Below are 17,826 nucleotides of genomic sequence, written 5' to 3' on the forward strand. Positions count from 1 at the left end.
AATCATCAGTGGGTTCAGTGGGTTATGTAATTTAAATACATATACATATATATATATATATTGCCTATATATGAGTGTGTATCTACTAGCATAAATCCATAAACATTTTTGTATGCATATATATATACACACACACAACTACACACCCACAGAAAAACATGTTAGAAATATTAATTTTTGGATGTGGGATTGTGGATGATTTAATTTTTTTCTATATAATTTTATCAAATTTCCAATATTTTCTAACATAAATGATTATTAATTTTTTAAATTGAACTAAAATAACAACTCTATTAATAATATACACCATTAAGAAAATCATATGTATAATCAAAAAAGAAAAATCTTATGTTTTCTTCAATGCATGTAAAATACTTAAATTTTTTAGAAAATATCAACAATTAAAATGCATTGGAATTTCTTTCTATGTAATATGGAAACTGCATGGACCATTACCTACTTTAATAACCATTTTATAATTTCTCCAAGATCTTCCAGGGGGGATTAATTTATGAATAATTGCTAAAAGGCTATCTCATTGCCAATTTTCCTATGTCTGGTGTCATTTGAGAGCTAGTGAGCTTTAGATTGACAATAAGGTCCTAATTTTTGATTGCTGCAATCAGTGATCTTGTGACCTCTAAAGCCATTATAACCTGAAGAAAGAATGACCTAGAAAAGTCACATTATAGATAGAAACTTCATTACCTTTTTTAGTGGAAAATTCAAAAGGAATGAAGAGTCAATCCATGCTTTTTTTGCTTTCAACTTATCTAATAATAGCAAAAATTTATATAGTACAGTTGCTTTTCTAGGCACATTATATGTAAAATTTTTATTTAATTTTCACAGTTGCCAAAGAAATGTAAATTAATCTATAAACGAGGAAAGTGGATGTACAGACAAGTGAGGTAAGTTACTCAGTGTTACCTAGTTACTGAGTGTTCAAATCAGGATTTCAAACCAGGCAGTCTGGCTGCAGAGACCATACTCCTGACTGCCAATCCTCCAAATCAGGAGCTTCACAATTGTCTAGTAGTAGAATGAGGATTGCCCAGGGAAACAAGTTGGAAGGATTATAATTTTCTATCAAAAGTCTAAAAAATTTCTAATTTTTTCACATTGTCCCTGTAACCTTGGTGAAACTTTTCATCCTTGATTGTTAATGAGCCCATGTGCAAAATGGGGGGCACTTTTACTTGTCTTTCTGGGAAGCACTATAATGTCCTCTGTGATATTTTGCAGGTCATTCTAGGACTAATAATTATGTGCATACTCTTATTATCCAATTCATTGCAAAATCTTCAGAGTGTGAAATACCAGAAGGGTGTATTTGTTAAAATAATTCAAAAAAGATGTTTAGAAAGCCTGAGGAGCACCAGAGGGCAGACAGCAGAAGCAAGAAGCACTACAATCCTGCAGCCTGTGGAACATAAACCACATTCACAGAAAGATAGGCAAGATGAAAAGGCAGAGGGCTATATACCAGATGAAGGAACAAGATAAAACCCCAGAAAAACAATTAAATGAAGTGGAGATAGGCAACCTTCCAGAAAAAGAATTCAGAATAATGATAGTGAAGATGATCCAGGACCTCGGGAAAAGAATGGAGGCAAAGATCGAGAAGATGCAAGAAATTTTTAACAAAGACATAGAAGAATTAAAGAACAAACAAACATAGATGATCAATAAAATAACTGACATGAAAACTACACTAGAAGGAATAAATAGCAGAATAACTGAGGCAGAAGAACGGATAAGTGACCTGGAAGACAGAATGGTGGAATTCACTGCTGCAGAACAGAAAAAAGGAAAAAGAATGAAAAGAATTGAAGACAGCCTAAGAGACATCTGGGACAACATTAAACACAACAACATTCGCATTATAGGGGTCCCAGAAAGAGAAGAGAGAGAGAAAGGACCAGAGAAAATATTTGAAGAGATTATAGCCAAAAATTTCCCTAATGTGAGAAAGGAAATAGCCACCCAAGTCAAGGAAACATAGTGAGTCCCATGGAGGATAAACCCAAGGAGAAACATGACGAGACACATAGTAATCAAATTAGCAAAAATTAATGACATAGAAAAATTATTGAAGGCAGCAAGAGAAAAGTGACAAATAACATACAAGGGAACTCCCATAAGGTTAACAGGTGATTTCTCAGCAGAAACTCTACAAGCCAGAAGGGAGTGGCATGATATACTTAAAGTGATGAAAGGGAAGAACCTACAACCAAGATTACTCTACCCGGCAAGGATCTCATTCAGATTCGATGGAGAAATCAAAAGCTTTACACACAAGCAAAAGCTAAGAGAATTCAGCACCACCAAACCAGCTCTACAGCAAATGTTAAAGGAACTTCTTTAAGTGGGAAATACAAGAGAAGAAAAGGGCCTACAAAAATAAACCTAAAACAATTAAGAAAATGGTCATAGGAATATACATATCAATAATTACCTTAAACGTGAATGGATTAAATGTTCCAACCAAAAGACAGAGGCTTGCTGAATGGATACAAAAATAAGACCCATATATATGCTGTCTATAAGAGACCCACTTCAGACCTAGGGACACACAGACTGAAAGTGAGGGGATGGAAAAGATATTCCAAGCAAATGGAAATCAAAAGAAAGCTGGAGTAGCTATACTCATATCAGATAATATAGACGTTAAAATAAAGAATGTTATAAGAGACAAAGAAGGACACTACATAATGATCAAGGGATCAATCCAAGAAGAAGATATAACAATTATAAATATATATGCACCCAACATAGGAACACCTCAATACATAAGGCAACTGCTAACAGCTATAAAAGAGGAAATCGACAGTAACAAAATAATAGTGGGGGACTTTAACACCTCACTTACACCAATGGACAGATCCTCCAAAATGAAAATAAATAAGGAAACAGAAGCTTTAAATGACACAATGGACCAGATAGATTTAACTGATATTTATAGGACATTCCATCAAAAAAACAGCAGATTACACTTTCTTCTCAAGTGCACATGGAACATTTTCCAGTATAAATCACATCTTGGGTCACAAATCAAGCCTCAGTAAATTTAAGAAAATTGAAATCATATCAAGCATCTTTTTGGACCAAAACGCTATGAGATTAGAAATCAATTACAGGAAAAAAACGTAAAACACACAAGCACATGGAGGCTAAACAATACGTTACTAAATAACCAAGATATCACTGAGGAAATCAAAGAGGAAATCAAAAAATACCTAGAGAAAAATGACAATGAAAACACGACGATCGAAAACCTATGGGATGCAGCAAAAGCAGTTCTAAGAGGGAAGTTTATAGCTATACAAACCTAGCTCAAGAAACAAGAAAAATCTCAAGTAAACAATCTAATCTTACACCTAAAGGAACTAGAGAAAGAAGAAAAAACAAAACCCAAAGTTAGCAGAAGGAAAGAAATCATAAAGATCAAAGCAGAAATAAATGAAATAGAAACAAAGAAAACAAGAGCAAAGATCAATAAAACTAAAAGCTGGTTCTTTGAGAAGATAAACAAAATTGAAAAACCATTAGCCAGACTCATCAAGAAAAAGAGGGAGAGGACTCAAATCAATAAAATTAGAAATGAAAAAGGAGAAATTACAACTGACACCACAGAAATACAAAGCATCCTTAGAGACTACTACAAGCAACTCTATGCCAATAAAATGGACAAACTGGAAGAAATGGACAAATTCTTAGAAAGGTATAACCTTCCAAGACTGAACCAGGAAGAAGCAGAAAATATGAACAGACCAATCACAAGTAATGAAATTGAAACTGTGATTAAAAATCTTCCAACAAACAAAAGTGCAGGACCAGATGGCTTCACAGGCGAATTCTATCAATCATTTAAAGAAGAGCTAACACCCATCCTTCTCAAACTCTTCCAAAAATTTGCAGAGGAAGGAACACTCCCAAACTCATGCTATGAGGCCACAATCACCCTGATACCAAAAACAGACAAAAATACTACAGAAAAAGAAAATTACAGACCAATATCACTGATGAATATAGATGCAAAAATCCTCAACAAAATACTAGCAAACAGAATCCAAAAACACATTAAAAGGATCATACACCACGATCAAGTGGGATTTATCCCAGGGATGCAAAGATTCTTCAATATATGCAAATCAATCAATGTGATACACCATATTAACAAATTGAAGAATAAAAACCATATGATTATCTCAATACATGGAGAAAAAGCTATTGACAAAATTCAACACCCATTTATGTTAAAAACTCTCCAGAAAGTGGGCAAAGAGGGAACCTACCTCAACATAATAAAGGCCATATACAACAAACCCAAAGCAAACATCATTCTCAATGGTGAAAAACTGAAAGCATTTCCTCTAAGATCAGGATGGACAAGGATGTCCACTCTCACCACTATTATTCAACATAGATTTGGAATTCCTAGCCATGGCAATCAGAGATGAAAAAGAAAGAAAAGGAATACAAATTGGAAAAGAAGAAGTAAAACCGTCACTGTTTGCAGATGACATCATACTATACATAGAGAATCCTAAAAATGCCACCAGAAAACTACTAGAGGTAATCAATGAATTTGGTAAGTTGCAGGATACAAAATCAATGCACAGAAATCTCTTGCATTCCTATATACTAATGATGAAAAATCTGAAAGAGAAATTATGGAAACAATCCTATTTACCATTGCAACATAAAGAATAAAATACCTAGGAATAATCCTAACTAGGGAGACAAAAGACCTGTGTGGAGAAAACTATAAGACACTGATGAAAGAAATTAAAGATCATACCAACAGATGGAGAGATATACCATGTTCTTGGATTGGAAGAATCAATATTATGAAAATGACTATACTACCCAAAGCAATCTACAGATTCAATGCAATCCCTATCAAATTACCAATGGCATTTTTTACGGAACTAGAACAAATCATCTTAAAATTTGTATGGAGACACAAAAGACCCCGAATAGCCAAAGCAGTCTTGAGGGAAAAAAACGGAGCTGGAAGAATCAGACTCCCTGACTTCAGACTACACTACAAAGCTACAGTAATCAAGACAATATGGTACTGGCACAAAAACAGAAACATAGATCAATGGAACAAGATAGAAAGCCCAGAGATAAACCCACACACCTATGGTCAACTAATCTATGACAAAGGAGACAAAGATAAACAATGGAGAAAAGACAGTCTCTTCAATAAGTGGTGCTGGGAAAACTGGACAGCTACATGTAAAAGAATGAAATTAGAACACTCCCTAACACCATATACAAAAATAAACTCAAAATGGATTTGAGACCTAAATGTAAGACCGGATACTGTAAAACTCTTGGAGGAAAACATAGGAAGAACACTCTTTGACATAAATCACAGCAAGATCTTTTTTGATCCACCTCCTAGAGTAATGGAAATAAAAACAAAAATAAACAAATGGGGCCTAATGAAACTTCAAATCTTTTGCACAGCAAAGGAAACCATAAACAAGATGAAAAGACAACCCTCAGAATGGGAGAAAATGTTTGCAAATGCATCAACAGACAAAGGATTAATCTCCAAAATATATAAACAGCTCATGCAGGTCAATATTAAAGAAACAAACAACCCAATCCAAAATTAGGCAGAAGACCTAAATAGACATTTCTCCAAAGAAGACACCCAGATGGCCAAGAAGCACATGAAAAACTGCTCAACATCACTAATTATTAGAGAAATGCAAATCAAAACTACAATGAGGTATCACCTCACACCAGTTAGAATGGGCATCATCAGAAAATCTACAAACAACAAATGTTGGAGAGGGTGTGGAGAAAAGAGAACCCTCTTGCACTGTTGGTGGGAATGTACATTGATACAGCCACTATGGAGAACAGTATGGAGGTTCCTTAAAAAACTAAAAATAGAATTACCATATGATCCAGCAATCCTACTACTGGGCACATACCCAGAGAAAACCATAATTCAAAAAGACACATGCACCCTAATGTTCGTTGCATCACTATTTACAATAGCCAGGTCATGGAAGCAGCCTAAATGCCCATCGACAGATGAATGGATAAAGAACTTGTGGTACATATATACAATGGAATGTTACTCAGCCATAAAAAGGAACGAAATTGGGCCATTTTTTGAGAGGTGGATGGATCTAGAGACTGTCATTCAGAGTGAAGTAAGTCAGAAATAGAAAAACAAATATCGTATATTAACGCATGTATGTGGAACCTCGAAAAATGGTACAGATGAGCCGGTTTGCAGGGTAGAAGTTGAGACACGGAGGTAGAAAACAGACGTATGGACACCAAGGGGGGAAAACTGTGGTGAGGTGGGGATGGTGGTGTGCTGAATTGGGTGATTGGGATTGACATGTATACACTGATGTGTATAAAACTGATCACTAATAAGAACCTGCAGTATAAAAAAACAAACAAGCAAACAAACAAACAAAAAAGAAAAAAACGAAAGCCTGAGGAGGACTTTATATCAAAAACAAATAAATAAATGAATAAATTGGAATGAGGTTTAAAAAAAAACTACCTCTGAAAGCTACATTGGTTATTTTTATAACTCAGATTTAGCAAATATTCATTAAAAAAATAAGTTCTATGCTATTTACCCAATTAATTTGTTAAATCTGGAATAACCCTACTATCAGGACATGAAAAAGACCACAAAAAGAAAAGTAAAAATCCATCCCATATTCATTGTGTGAAAAATAAGATAAATTAACAGTGAAATAAATTTAACCTGAACCTAAAAAAAATTACTTTAACATTAGAGTTATTACAGTAAGAAAAGCATCTTTAAACATCAGAAATTTCATCAATGTAAGTAATCATTAATAAAAGTAATCAGATAAAGGTAATAAGAAAAACATAATCATCACAATAAGTACTGAAAAACTTTTCATAAAATTCTGCATCCTTTTTGATGAGAGGAATAGATTAATAATATTGTAGTCCAAACATATCTATATGAAACCAAAAACTGCTAGAATCAGAAGAAATGTAGGCATTTAACTTAAGTGGGAAATATCCAATATAGTTTTTAATACTTTCTAGACAAAGAAATAAGACAAAGAAAGGAAGTATAATAGAAAGGAAGGCACTGTGTTAACGTTGTTTACAGTTAATGTAACTGTCTATTGTGGCATTATAATGTGTCAGCTTAGCCAGACCTAATTATAATTCCCAGATTTCCCTTGCCTATAGGTTTCCAGTTAGAGAGATCAACAAGAGATTTTTATGACAGGTTTAGAGGGCAGAAATAAAGCAGCAGCCATTTTGTTGTCCACACATGTTACTGTTTGTCTGCTAACTCCCCTCATTGGGCCTTGTCTTAGTCTATTTGGGCTTCTATAACAAAATACCATGCACTGGGTGGCTTATAAACAACAGAAATTTTTCACAGTTCTGGAGGTTGGAAGTCTAAGACTGGGGTGCCAGCATCATGGGCTGAAAGGTCTCTTCTAGTCCCAGACTTCTCATTGTATCCTCATGTGGTAGAAGGAACAAGGGCGTTCTCTGGGGTTTCTTTTATAAGGGCACTGATCTCATTCATGGGGACTCTGCCATCATAACCTAATTGCCTTCCAAAAGCCACAACTCATAATAATATTATATTGTGCATTAGCATTTCAATATATGAATTTTGAGGAGAAAATAGACATTCAAACTATAGCAGTCTTGTAACTGCTCTACCTTTCCCTGAACACCTTATTAGCTTGTCTGACACCTGTGCCAGAAGTGATGATGAAGAAACCTGGCTTCTGCAAGATATCCATGCCATCAAAGCCAGAGACAAGAATTAACAAGGATTTTTGTCTGTATTCAAAGGTCCCAACTTGTTTGTGGGGTTCAGCTTGTTTTTGCTCTTCTCCACTTTACATCTATTTCCCCTTCCCAACTGTCTTCCTGTGAACTTCAAACTCTAGCATCAAATCCAAGGACAACAGACTTATACAGAGACTGCTTAATCAGCTCCCACAACTGTGTAAGGTCAAATCCTTATATGTATATACTTCCTAATGTTTCAGCTTCTCTGATTGAACTCTGATGATATACTGTCTAACTGGGAAATTTACAAGAATCAATGGAAAATTCAGATGATTGTTGCTCCAATGCACATCTGACAGCAAACAAACAAAAGGTTCCAAATGAGGACTACCCAATCAAGCCCTCCTCAAATTCCTGATGTAACTTCAACACCATAATTAAAATACAATGGTTGGGCTTCCCTGATGGCGCAGTGGTTAAGAATCTGCCTGCCAATGCAGGGGACACAGGTTCGATCCCTGGCCCGGGAAGATCCCACATGCCATGGAGCAACCAAGTCCGTGTATCACTACTACAGAAGCCTATGCGCGTAGAGCCCATGCTCTGCAACAAGAGAAGCAAAGCCTGTGCACTATGATGAAGAGTAGCCCCCACTCAGCGCAACTAGAGAAAGCCCGCACACAGCAACAAAGACCAAAAACAGCCAAAAAAAAAAAAAAAACAGATTAAAAAATTAATTAAAAATAAATAAATAAATAAAAATAAATAAAATAAAATAGAATGGTTAATTCCAGTAACTACATTTTGGTGTAATTTGTTATGCAGCAATAATAATTGAAACTATTGTTTTTGATAAAGAATATAAGGATAGCAAAATAACCTTTCAGTATTTTCTACACCTCTTGGTGCCCTAAAATTTTTACTTCATTGCTTTGTTCTAAAATAAGAACAAATTAACCTTAGTTTAAGAGACTTTAATTTTTTATTTTGGTAAGCATCTAAAATGACTGATTTTAAAATGTAACATTTTGTTGCACATAATAACATATCTCATAATTTTCTAATCTCCATATCTGTGTTTTAATCATATTTTATTATTTCTGCTATGTATTTATCATTCTCAGCCTTTGTAGTTGATTAGACAGTATAGTGATTCACCTTATTCAATTTTTCAAAGATGAAGTACTTTACTTTGGTTTATTGTGAATTAATTATTTTTATTTCTGGTGCACTAATTTTTGCTTTCATCTACATTAACATAATTCACATATATCAATATATTTATCCTGCTTTGTTTGCTTTGTTGTCATTTATGTACCTTTTTAAGTTGAATGTGTAAATAATCATTTATCTTTTTAATAAAAGCTAAGTCTATGAATCTGCCTATTATTAAATAAAATTAAATTCTATTGGAAAAAAATATTGGTATTATAGATTTGCTTTTTTCTTGACTCCAAAGATATTTTTTGTTATTCTGATATGTCTTCCTTTTTTTAAATTATTTTTGTTTTTATAGTAGTTTTAGGTTTACAGTAACATGGAGCAGATAGTACAAAGAGTTGCTTTTTCCTCATCATTATTAATATCTTTTATTAGTATTATACATAGTTACAAGTGATCAATCAATATTAATATGTTATTATTAACTAAAGTTCATAGTTTACATTAGGGCTCACTATATTGTGCAGTTTTATGAGTTTTTACAAATGTGTAATGTCATGTGTTAACTTACAATATCACACAGAATAGTTTAACTGCCCAACAAATTCCTTGTGCTCCTCCTAGTCATCTTTCCTCCTCCTTCCCTAGCAAACAATGATGTTTTTATTGTCTCTTTAATTTTGTCTTTTTCAGAATGTTATGTAGTTGAAATCATATAGTATGCAGCATTTTATACTGGTTTCTTTCACTTAGTAATATACATTTAAATTTCCTCAATATCTTTTTTTTTTTGGTTTGAGAGCTCATTTCTCTTTATTTTTAACCATGGAATAATATTTCATTGTACTGACTGTGCCACAGTATGTTTATCCATTTATCTATTAAAGGCCATACGGCCACTCATATGCAAGTTTTTGTGTTGACAAAAGTTTTTCCCTCTGAATAAATACCTAGCAACATGATTCCTAGATCCCATGGTAAGACTGTTTAGCTTTGTAAGAAACTGTTAAACTGTCTTCCAAAGGGACTACCATTTTGTATTCTTACCAGCAATGAATGAGAGTTCCTGTTGCTTCACACCTTTGTCAGGATTTGGTATTTTCAGTGTTTTGCATTTTGGACCTTCTAATAGGTGTATAATGGTATTTCACTGAATGTTGTTTTAATTTGCAATTCCCTAGTGACAGATAATGTTGAACACATTTTTGAATGCTTATTTGCCTTCTGTATGTTTTCTTTGTGAGCTGTCTATTCAAAAGTTCTGCCCATTTCTTAAATGGATTGTTTGTTTTCTTGCTGTTGAGATTTCAGAGATTTTGATACAAGTCCTTTATCAGATATGTGCTTTGCAAATATTTTTACAGAGTCTTTGGCTTTTCTTCTCATTCTCTTGATATTGTCATTCACAAAGCAGAAGTTTTTAAATTCTAATGAAGTCTAACATCAATTTTTTTCTTTCATGTATCATGCTTTTGTTACTCATTGCCAAGCCCAATATTTTCTTTGTTTTCTTCTATGTTATCTCTAGAAGTTTTATAAATTTGTATTTAACATTAGGTCTAAGATCTGTTTTGAGCTACTTTGTGTGACTACGTAGGGTCAGTATCTAGATTCATTTTCTGTATGTGAATGTTCAGTTGATTGAGCACCGTTTGTTGAAAAGACAGTATTTCGTCATTAAATTAACTTTGTTCTTTTCCAGATATCTGTTTACTATATTTTTTAGGTCCATTTCTAGGTTCTATATTCTGTTCCATTTTGATACATTTGTCTATTATTTCACTAATACCAAATTTCAATTGTATAAGATAGTATTATCAAATATAGTCAATATTTATGTATTCAGTCCTCAGACTTTCTTCATCTTATAACTGAAAGTTTGTTCCATTTTACAAATATTTCCCCATTTCTCACATTCTTCAACCCTAGCAACCATCATTCTACTATCTTTATTTATGAGTTCATTCTACTCTTGGTTTCTATGAGTTCAACTTTTTAAAAAATTCGATTCCATATGTAAATGATACCATACAGTATTTTTTTCTATATGGCTATTTCACTTAGCATAATGCCCTCCAGGTTCATCCATTTTATCACAATGGCAGATTTCCTTCCTTTTTCAAGGGTGAATAATATTCCATTGTATATAAAGTTTGTTTCCATATATTGGCTATTGTGAATAATTCTGTAATGATCATTGGAATATAGATATCTCTTCAAGATAATTATCTTGTTTCCTTACAAGAGTTCTCTTTTCTCCATATCACTTGTTATCTCTTGTGGCTCAATAGTGGACATCCTAACAGGTGTGAAATGCTATCTCATTTTGGTTTTGATTTGTATCTCCCCAATGAGCATGTTTTCATTTACCTGTTGGCCATTTGTATGTCTTCTTTGGAAAAATGACTGCTCAGTTTCTCTGCCCATTTTTTAATTGGGTTATTTGGGGGTTTTTTTGTTTTGTTTTGTTTTGTTTTGTTGCTATTGAATCATATGAATGTCTTGTATAGTGAATTGCATGGGTTCCTTAAAATATTTGCAAACCGCATACCCAATAGAGGGTTAATATTCCGCTATTGGGTATGTGGTTTGCAAATGATTTCTCCCATTCTATAGGTTTCCTTTTCATTTTGTTGATGGTTTCCTTTCATGTGCAGAAGGTTTTTAGTTTTATGTAGTCCCAATTGTTTCTATTCTCTTTTACCACCTTTGTTTATGGGGCCTAATCCAAAAAATCATTACCAAGGAGTAGTTCCATAAAAATTTTAGGAATGCTTTTTCTATTTCTGTGAAAATTGCCACAGGAGTTTTAATAGGGATTACATTGAATCTGTAGATCACTTTGTGTATTATGAACATTTTAACAATATTAATTCTTCTAATTTGTGATTATGGAACATTTTTCCATTTTATTTGTGTATTCATCAGTTACTTTCATCAATATCTTGTACTTTTCAGAGTACATATTTTTCATCTCTTTGGTGATGCAATTGTAAATGGAATTTTTAAAAATTTCTTTTTCTGATAGTTCATTATTAGTGTATAGAAATGTATGATTTTTGCATATTTATTTTGTATCCTGCAACTTTACTGAATTTCTTTATTACTTCTAACAGATTTTTAGTGGGGTCTTTAAGGTTTTTTATATAAGATCATGTCTTCTGCAAACAGAGATAATTTTACTTCTTCCTTTCCACTTTGTATACATTTTGCTTTGTTTTCTTTTCTAATTGCTTTAGCTGGGACTTCCAGTACTATGTTTAATAAAAGTGATAACAAGAGCATACTTATCTTGTTCCTGGTCTTAAAGGAAAAACTTTCAGAATTTCAGTGTTGGGTGTGATGTTAGCTGTGGGTTTATCCTATATGACCTTTATTATGTTGAGGTATGTTCCCTCTATGCCTAATTTGTTGAGAATCTTTTTCATGAAAGGATGTTGAATTTTGTCAAGTACTTTTCTTGCATTTATTAGGATGATCATATGATTTTTATTCTTCATTTTTTTTTAATGTGGTGTATCACATCAACTGATTTGCATATGTTGAACCATTTTTGCATACAAGGAATATATCTCACTTTATCATGTTGTACAATCCTCTTAACCTACTACTGAATTCCGTTTGCTAATATTTTTTTGAGGATATTTGCATCTATGCTCCTTAGGGATATTGACCTGTAATTTTCTTTTCTTGTAGTGTTCTTGTCTGTCTTTGGTATCAGGATAATTCTGGCCTCATAAAATGAGTTTGGGAGCATTTCTTTCCAGGGAGAGTGTAGAAGATGGGCATTTTTGCCCACTCCTTCTGTGCTGAGCCCAGAGGTCCTAGATTTAGGAAGCGCTGTGTGCCTATTTCAAGACTACTGGTTATTTAATATTATTCTATGGACTTGTGAATTCCAAGCCCTGTTGACTTTTAGAACTAGGTGATTTTAGGGTCCATCCATCAGGTGGCAGCCACAAAAGTTGAAGTTCTAAATGTGTGGACAAGCTCCTTTCAAGGAGAAGCCAGAGACTTGGTTTTATTTTGAAGCCAGGCAGAGGGAAAATTCGAGGGAAGTGCCCACTGGCTCTTTGGAGCTTCCAGGAGGATCCCAGTCAGCACATAGATGAAGACTTATTAGAAACTGAACCCTCAGGCAGCAGCTGGGAAAGTATTTCTTCAAACTCCTTCCAGGGAGAAACTGGGAGATGAGTGTTTTTTTTTTTCCTGCTCCTTCTGTACTGAGCCCAGGGTATAGCCATAGGGAGTGCTCAAGTGACAGTTTAAAACCTGTGTTTGTTTGCTATAGATTGTGGGACTCATGAATGCAAACCCTGTTGACTATCAGAACTAGGTGATTTCAGGGATATCCCTTGGGTAGCAACCTCCAAATTTGGGGTGCTAGGTGTATGAATAAGCTCCTTCCAGGGAGTTGCTGCTGACTTGGTTTTATTGTTGGAGAGAGCTGGAGGGAGAAGGCTGGGGAGGTACCCACTGGCTCTTTCAGGCTCTGGTGAGGATCCCAGTCCATACCTAGACACAGGCTGGTATGTGGATATCTGATATGGATATTTTCTCAGTCACCTAAATGTGTAGGAATCAATCAACCAGTTTCTGGATTTCTCTCAGAGGGAATTGATCTGTGTATTAATGTATATTCAGAGTATCTGTGGAAAGAGGGAAAGTCAGAACCTCTTATGTAACTGTCTCAGTGACATCCTTAGGCCATGTGGCTGCTTGTATGAAAGTGGAGACATTGCTGCCAGCAGCTGTGGAACTTGATTGGACTTGCCATGACACTTACTTTAAATGGCTGGTAAATTTCTACATTATTATGTTATTTTGATTTAAAAAAAAATTAAAATGTATTGTATTTATATGTTAGGTTTATTTGCAAAATATTTTATAACTGATATATATTTCTTGTGAATAATAACACGCTATATTCACTCTTTGCACTTTTCCTTTTTTTAATGTTATTTATTCAATCTTGCCATTGTGTCTAAGACATTTTCTGTTGTAGTAATTTTATTTTGTGGCTGGCATTGCTTTTAAAGTGGCATTCTCTGTAGTGCTGATTTTTCTTTTATTTCTTTAACTCTGCCAACTTGCTTTTTTTTTCTCTCTCTCTTTTTAACTAAATAGTCTCCTTTGACTTGTTCTCTTTTTGAATTGTTTTTAAAATTTTGTTTGCTTTAAAAATTCATGTTCTATGATATCTCTTAGAGAATGAAGAACAAGTTCTTTTAAGTCTTCAATTTCCAAGGGTAAACACTATATATGCTTTTCTTTTAGGTGGCTACAATTATTTTCTTTTTTTAAATTTAAAAAAAAAAAATTTATTTTATATTGGCGTATAGTCGATTAAAAATGTTGTGTTAGGGACTTCCCTGGTGGTGCAGTGGTTAAAAATCTGCCTGCCAATGCAGGGGACATGGGTTCGAGCCCTGGTCTGGGAAGATCCCACATGCCGCGGAGCACCTAAGCCCGTGCGCCACAACTACTGAGCCTGTGCTCTGAAGCCCACGAGCCACAGCTACTGAGCCTGCGTGCCACAACTACTGAAGTCCGCACGCCTAGGGTTTGTGCTCCACAGCAAGAAAAGCACCGCAGCCCGCGCACCGCAAAGAAGAGTAGCCCCCGCTCGCCTCAACTAGAGAAAGCCTGCGCGCAGCAACAAAGACCCAACGCAGCCAAAATAAATAAATAAATAAATAAATAAAAATTAAAAAAAAATGTTGTGTTAGATTGAGGTGTACAACAAAGTGATTCAGTTATACATATACATGTATCTATTATTTTTCAATTTTTTTTCCCATTTAGGTTATAGGTTATTACAGAATATTGAGCAGAGTTCCCTGTGCTATACTGTAGGTCCTTGTTGGTTATCTATTTTAAATATAGCAGTGTGTACATGTCAATCCCAAACTCCCAATCTATCCCTTCCCCCCACCGGTTCCTCTGGTAACCATAAGTTCATTCTCTAAGTCTGTGAATCTGTTTCTGTTTTGTAAATAAGTTCATTTGTATCTTTTTTTCTCTTTAGATTCCACATATAAGTGATATCATATGATATTCGTCTCTCTCTGTCTTACTTCACTTAGGATGATAATCTCCAGGTCCATCCATGTTGCTGCAAATAGCATTATTTCATTCGTTTTAATGGTTGAGTAATATTCCATTTTATATATGTACCACATCTTCTTTATCCATTCATCTGTCAATGGACATTTAGGTTGCTTCCATGTCTTGGTTATTGTAAACAGTGCTGCAATGAACATTGGGGTGCATGTAAACACTGTATATGCTTTTAATTTGCCTTTAGTTATATTTTGTCCCCTTATGCTTTCTTTTTTTAATTTTAGAAATTTTATTAAAATTATAAATGCACATAGTGTAAAAAGCCAAACAATACTATTATATAAGGAAAAGAAGCTGCCTGTATCACCAACACAAATTTCTCACACTAGAAGCAATCTTTTTCAATACTTGTAAGGTGCTCTTTCTGTTATTTTCTTCCAGAGTTTTGTATGACAACTTCATCTATCTAAGTGACACTTTTAAACTATTTATTGTTTATTTTTCAATGTTTTAGATTATATAAGACACATTGCATATGTTGTATACACATATATATTACTTTAACTTTGTATAATATATCCCTTTAACTATATCCTGTACCCCTTTCTTTTCTTGGGGCCAGCTTACTCTGAAGATTGTAAAGCTATGGCTGCTCCCAGGCTGAGAACAAAATATTTTGGCAAACGTTTTTTGCATGTCTATATAGTTCTGTGGATCTGCTGACATTGGGCAGTACACTCCTCTGTAGCAGATTAAAATCAGTAGTACATATGCTGAAGTTGTTGAACTCCCTCCACACTGTGGTTTAAACATCTTTTCTTCCTGAAACAAAATAGATATAGGTAGATTTTTACATATATTTTATTTGTATATAAATTATATATTTATATAAATATATGCTTATATATAATATTTATATTATATGTAAATATAATATATATACACATATATGTATATCTCCTTCCATACTCATCACCAAACATTTTTCTGCTCTCACCTCAGAATATTTATTTATAACATAATTTTGTTAAATCATTATATGGTATTTAATATTATTATGACTATATAAGTTTTTGCATAACTGAGCTGCAAAGTGTGTTAGGAGTATGTTGCCTTTCTTGTACAGTCCTTTTCCTGCCCCTTGGAGTTAAAAATCCTTGACCTTTAAATTTTTTTTTAAAAATTTGCCTTAGTTCCTATGCATTTATCATTAATACAACCTATAATTTTCCAAAATAACAAAATAAAACAAAACACCAAGCACACCAGGTTAGACCTTCATATCCATATCTTACTCCATATTTCTAGAGAAGTTTTTCCTAGATCCCTCCTTACTTCCACTTTAAAGTAATTTATATATGTAGCAGGAATTTGGCCTCATTTAAAGTGAGGTTTATTTTTGTACTGGCTCCTGGGATTAGGGCATAATCAATAAATCCTAAGATTTTAATAAATAATAGAAATATCTTTGTTATTTATGGTGGACCCCTTGGACCACATCTGACAGTCTATGCTAAGAAGGTAACTAGGGGTGGGACTGGACAAACTGATAGTCCTAGGGTGGGGAAGTGTGCTCATTCCAGAAAGACCATACATGTGATTAGAGGTTTGGGACATGAGTCATGTGATATCGTCTGACCTCCAGGAAGGGTAAGGGACTGGAAATCAAGTTTATCCACATAGGCAATAATTCAACCAATTGACCCTAGGTAAGGAGTAAAAGCTCTGGACAAAAATCTCTGTTGAGCTTCTCTATTTGATGATACTCTTTCAGTACTGCCACACATTGATGCTGAGAGGGTAGCACATCTCTGAGGATGTTGGAAGCATCACTTTTGAGCCCTCCCAGAATCTGTTCTATATATCTCTTCCTTTGATTGGTTATAATTTGTATCATTAATGCTACCAAAAAAATGTAATTGTAAATATAATACTTTCCTGAGTTTTTGAATCATTCTTGCAAATTATTAAACATGAGGGAGTTCATGAGGAGCCACAAATTTGTAGCCAGTTGGTCAGAATTGAGAATGCCCCTGGGGACCCCTAATTTGTATCTGGTGTTTGAAGTGAGGGCAGTCTTGGGGATACTGTTCCTTCAGACTTTGTAGTTTGGCCAGACTTATTGTAGTTGGAGTCAGAAGTCTCGGACAGACTTGGCAGTCTAGAGGACTGTGTTTTCAACTGGGTCATTTCTAAGTCTACTGCCCTGATGTGGTACGAAGACAGTGGCATCCTAAGAATATTCTTTCCTTCTTTTCTATGTGAATCTCTTCTTTTATGGACACCATGTTTTTTATTTTCTAACTTATATATATTCTCTTATTTAAGTAGGTTCCAGAGAAAGGGTGAATGGGATGTAAATATTTTGAAATCTTTCTTGTCTTAAAATGATTTGATTCTTGGTTCACGTGTAACTGTCATTTTAATTTGTACAGCCATCTAGATTGAAAGCAATTTCCCCTCAAACTTCTGAAGGAATTGCTCTGTTGACTTCTTGCTATTACAGTCATCCCATGTTATTGTTGTTTCCCCCTCCTGACAAACTCTTAGTTAACTCTACTCCTCGTGTTCTGAAATTTTCACTATTATGTTCTTTGAGTAGGGTCTTTTTTCATTAAATGTGTATGTAGGTCATAGGTGAGTCTTTCAATCTAGGAACTGATGTTCTTAAATTCTGGCAAAACTTCTGGCAATTTTTTTTAGAATTTCTTCCCTCAGTCCCCTCTGTTCTCTCCTTTTGGAACAACTATTAATCATTTATTGATCATCTAGGATTGTCATCTAACTTTCTTATATTTCTTTGTCTTTTTGTACTTC

Source organism: Eubalaena glacialis, chromosome 14 (genome assembly GCF_028564815.1).
Source record: "Eubalaena glacialis isolate mEubGla1 chromosome 14, mEubGla1.1.hap2.+ XY, whole genome shotgun sequence".
NCBI classification, from domain to species: Eukaryota; Metazoa; Chordata; class Mammalia; order Artiodactyla; family Balaenidae; genus Eubalaena; species Eubalaena glacialis.